We start from the raw sequence: 5569 nt of genomic DNA, 5'->3' as shown, positions 1-5569 counted from the left end.
ATAAGCAACACCTTCATTGTCTTCCACTGCTGCATATCCACATCCAGTAGCAGATGAGCTAGGAATGTCTTGGACTTGAACCTGTACAGTACCTTTCTCTGTTGCATGTGGGTTTGCAAATGGGGTTGGAATCTGTACAATTACTTCTCTTCTAAGACCCTTCAAGAAATTGGTGTGATCCACCATAAGGCATAATCTTTTTTCATTGTTCACAACAGCTGTCATAGCAAGGATGTGAGAATCTGTCTCAATGCAAAAAAGGCCATCTGCCAGATCTTTCCCAGGAAGTAACCAATATATAGATGTTCTGGCTGTCATCTCATGCCCTGCTTGCCTAAGGAAATCTTCAACCCAGAGTAATGAAAATGTATCAGTAGAGCAGTTGTCAAAGAAATCCACACTGCCACTTTCATAGCATAGATTGTCCTTTAGTCCACAAAAAAATCCATTGTGCACCAGTTCAATTGTAAACTTATGAGGATCATCTGCTAAAATTCAGGCAAAAACAGTGAAATTTAGTTTCAGTAACATGCAGCGACTAAACACACACACAAAAACACATATAATTATGGCATCCAGACATTATTATTTTGCCCGGAAATGTGAAGCTTCCACTGTGACATATGCAGAACCGTTTTCGATGAATGGGTCATATCAAGAACTTCCATGGTGAACCAGTTTTGAGGATTTAGAAAATGAGACCTGGCCTGCTGTTACAAAACACATAATATGAAACAAGTAGAAGGCAACATGGACAGAGCACTAACCCCTCTTACAATCCTAACTGATCTGTACCCAAGGCACTAGATAAATAGAGTAGCCCATGGATGCCAAAAGGGGAAACATGATTTGTTCTTTCTAAAAGAGACGTGTACATGAAACAAGGAGATGTACATGCTCGTGGATGCCAAAAGGGGAGGTTTGGCGTTTTGTTAAGCATCAGATGAACTCATTAGGACTTGAGTGAAAAATCATTGCGATGAAAATCTTCTAAAGCAATAACCTATATGTCGTTGTTACAGTATGATGTCAGGTGGATTTTGCATGAAGTAAAAAACTCATCTAAGAAACGGTAGGGTTAACACTAATTTACACAAAGAAGATTCATTGATGGATCAATATAATGCGCACATGGTCCCCAGATCAATGCATACTACAAAGAGGCCTCTACTAGAAAGCTAACAAAGGTACGATCACTTCTGCACTTTTCGCGTGAGACAACCATGCCTGTGTATACTAGAAAACAAGACACCATCTAAACCCAGATCAGTGCATAGATACTAGAAACCCAGATCGGTGCATCCTAGAAAACGGGACACCATCCAATCTGACGATTTCTGCAAGATTCATGCGGGAAACTATTTCTAGATCATCTCGTTTCCTTACGGGGAAGGTTCACCCACAGCACCGATGAGATAAACCTGCATGGCAACAGCTTGAGGGACGAAGCTGCTCACCGTATTGCGGGGGATCTTCACCCCATCCGCGGCGGCGTGGATGGTCGCCCATCGTCTGTTCGTCGATGTGTTCGTCTCCTCTGCCTCCTTCCCAGTGTGCGTCACCGGATCACGTTGTTCCTCTCTACAAGGAAAACGATCGTCAAAATAGGCAACTGCCAACTATCGCTACGACGCAAGGGAGAGCAGCAACAGTTGTTCAGCTAGGTACTGCGCCGAGAAATCGAAAGAGAATGAGGGGGCTTGTGCAAAAGATTTTGAGCTGGGCCAGATCCACCGTGGCGGACAAATGTCAGTTTCTGATTGGTGTTGTATGTTTTTGCACCCGAGTGACAACTATTTGTACCACTAAATCACAAGCTGCAAGAACTTGTATGAATATGCACCCGGATGACAACTTTTTGTATGTCCGGTGCAATTACCTCTAAAAAATAGGTCTGCACCTTAACTCAACGGCCCGTCGGCCCGTCGCAAACTGATCGGGATATCCATCGAGACGTAAACGATATCCAAATTTACGTCGCAAACGTGCCCATGCGGACGCATCGTGTGACCGCTCCCCTCAGGCTTAGGCTCAGGCTCGCCTTGCATCGGCCACGTCTGCATCATTTCCTCATTTCCTGCACTACCAACTGGCGGGGTGGCACCGCTTCCGCAACCTGCCAAGTAAATTAATGGCCGCGCAACGATACAGGTTTCCTAGCCCTCCCCTGCAGACTCGGAGTGGCTGCACGACATGTACTTCGAGTTCTTCGTACACATCATCGAGGAACCTTTCGGCATAAAGAGAGTCTCGGACAAGTTCACGGAGTTTCTCGCCGGCTACCGTGAACTTGTGGGAAGCCAGCTATGGCTTTTGTCGGTGGCCTATTGAGGTCCTGTTCGACGGGCAAGGCAAGATGTACCTCGATGCTTGCTTCGAGAAGTTTCCCGCGCCCACAGCCAGGAGGTTGGATGCAAGCTGCTCTGCCGCTACGAATGCGATGACGACATGCGCATCACTGTGTTCGACGACTCATCCTGTCGTAGGCACTACCACAACGACGACTCCAGTGCAGACAACGACGGCAACTGTAGGATCTAGGGTGCTCTTTTTTTGCAGCGAAGATGACAAGCGCCAATCGCAACCACTAGTGTAGGTTTCTGGATGTTCTTCCATATCAGCGAGGAAAGAGCTAGTTTGGGTGACTGAGTGTTTTTTTCTTCGCAGCGAAGAAGGCGATGGCCATCACGACCCACTAGTTAGGTTTCCTCACTTTGCATCGTTTCAAATTTATGTATTTCTCAAAACATATGAAAAAAATCTATGTAATTGTTTCTATCTATCTCAATGAAAAAAATATTTTCAAATTTTAAATTACGTCGAGCTGCTGGGACACCCTTGATGTGGCCGGGCTACTAATTTAGTGAATATGGTCCGATGCAACGTACGCAGACGGACACTTTTGATGTCCATTTTGTGTCGGGCCTCTTGAGATGCCCTCAGCGCCTGGATTGTATGTCTGCCTACTCCTATGTTCCTGAATTAGCTACATTTCAGTGTCGGCTGGCCTGGCCATTATCTATCGGTGCCCTCATTTTTCAGTGAATCGAAAAATAATCACTGGCCTGAATAAACGGTACGGTTGCAACTTGCAGGGATATATGCGTACTCCCTCCGTCCATAAATAAGTGTACGTGCGGGGTTTTCAAGATACATTATAAAGTGAAATAAAAACTGCATTGGGAAGATGCATCTCCCCTCTTTAATTAGTTTACCTCCAATGAGCTAACTGCTTGTAGAAAACAAGAAGAACATATGCTCAATATTATTGGGTTTGATTTTTATGCGATTAGAGAGAAGCAATTAAAGTGCATTGAAAAAATAGAAGTACACTCTTTTGTGGACAAAATTTAGGGCTAGATGTCCACTTATTGTGGACGGAGGGAGTACGAGCTTTTGTGCTCCTCCCTAGCTTGAAGGCTTTCTTAACAGAAATTTCACTCCGTTGAAAGGTGAAGTCACTTGTCATGTACAGCTTGATCGATGGAAGAACAAGTGCAGGTGGAAGGCAGGAAGTCAATGTGGCTAGCTCATGGTCGTGGGCAAAACCGTACTGAGCTTTTCGAGCAAAAGTAAAGCTAACTTTTCTTTTTGAGGCAACCTGCCGAGCATTTTATTGATCAAAGAAAGCGTTTACAGGTATAGGTACATAGTAGGGAGCTTCGAGCAACATATGGCGTCCAACTCCAAAGTAAATCATGTGCTTGGCTAGATTGTGTGCTTCAAGTTTGAAGCTCTACTCTCGTAAACAAAACTACACTCATGTAGATGTGCAACCCTCGATTTTATTTCAGAGATAATCGTCCGAAATCGGGCCGAACTTCTAAAAAGCAGCCCACCCGCTTCCATAGAACAATATCGCGGCAACTTAGACCTAAGTGAATTTATTGGATTATGGGGAACCAACAAGTACCGCCGGCCTATAGCTTCCCATGCTCCCATCAGCGATGTCCGAAACGACTATCTTCAATCAGAAGACACATAGATCCTTGACAACATGAGATCATCCGCTAGCACTGAAGCTTCTCTGGATGCCAAGGCCTCGAGGCAAGCCGGATCGTAGATGGCATAAAAAAAAAACCCGCATAAGCAACAAGCATCAGTAACAACACGATTTTCAGTTTTAGATACAGCAGCATCTATGTTCACTTTTGCAATTGCATATGGGGTTGGCTTCCAAACCTTCTGCACTGTGACAGTCCGAGAGGTAGTAGGTTTAACCAATGCTTTCAGTTCATGCAAAAAGAAATTATGAAACCATGGGTAGATAAAGGACTCTGGAATATATCCTCTTGAGTCGTTTTCCTCTGTGATGTCCAAATAGCCCATAGAGTTATAGTCATCCTCGCAAATTCCTTCCTCATGAGACAACTCATCCAACATTTCAAAAAGTCATTGTCTTGCACTTGGTTTTGTGTTTGCACTCATGTGCTCAAGCTCAACAAATAGCTTATCTGCGAGAGGCCAAACACTTCTAGCCATATTATACTCTATTAGAGAATGCCTCGAAACAAAGAGAATGCCTCCATGAATCAGTCGCACAAAAAAATGAACGGTTTCTTAATCGAGCCATGTTGCGATTTTCCAATAGGGTCAGTTGTGGGTAACGACTGTTGGGCTAGCCTCCATACAAAAACTGATTTTGGAAGGAACCGACTACTCCTCCTGATGCTGCAAGCTAAAACGAATGAATCCACCTGAAATATTGCACAAGAAGATCACCCCAAAAGAAGTGCTGGAGAAACTAAAAAAGATTGGATGCAATGTAGAAGCAGTTTCACATTGGACTGAACTAAATTTGTAACACAGTCTTCCATATACTCCGGATTTGAACCACCCAAAAAAATATACAATGCACTTTCCGTGGAATTCACAGCGAAAAACAAGTGTAAACGCTAGAAGCTATAACTACAGATGCAAGTCTATGCTCTGCAATACCCTAGGACGCAGTATCACAAGCATCTGAATACGTGATCCTAAAGTCAAAGCCAGCACCTCAAGAGAAGAGACAGGAGTATCTCGTACCCACTAAACAAACGGCGACGCTAACCCTACGTCTTAACTAGTAATCAATGGCGATCCACGATTCGTGCTGCATATGCTATGGGGGTAACAAGCTTTCTATATTTCCTGTCACACGCTTGGTCGGGGCGACGCCGTGAATCCCGACGACGGCAAAATTCTCGGGTGCTCGCGCGCTTGTCCGTGTCTTGTCCACCTGCATAGGACTACAATACTCCTGTATACACAGTAGTACTACTCAAATAATTTGCAATGAACAGCTATCACTTGATTCCAGAGTACTGTTGTTTCATCATAAATGGACATCGCTTTGACTGAAATCAAATATAGTTGCTGCATCTGTTGGAAAATTTGCACCATGAACAGACATGTACCCCTCAAAGTCCACTGTACAAGTTCACCGTGGAAAAAATGCACAGCATGGGGACTCGATTCTAAAGTTGAATAAGTGATTTACATTGCTCCTCCTCTATGTTACTACCTTCATAGTGGGGAGTAACATAGTAGTTGTGTCATATGCATGACACTACTCTATGTTACTACCTTC

The sequence above is a fragment of the Lolium rigidum genome, chromosome 1 (assembly GCF_022539505.1).
Source record: "Lolium rigidum isolate FL_2022 chromosome 1, APGP_CSIRO_Lrig_0.1, whole genome shotgun sequence".
Lineage (NCBI taxonomy): Eukaryota > Viridiplantae > Streptophyta > Magnoliopsida > Poales > Poaceae > Lolium > Lolium rigidum.
The sequence above is the reverse complement of the archived record's forward strand: the minus strand, read 5'-3'. Positions refer to the sequence as shown.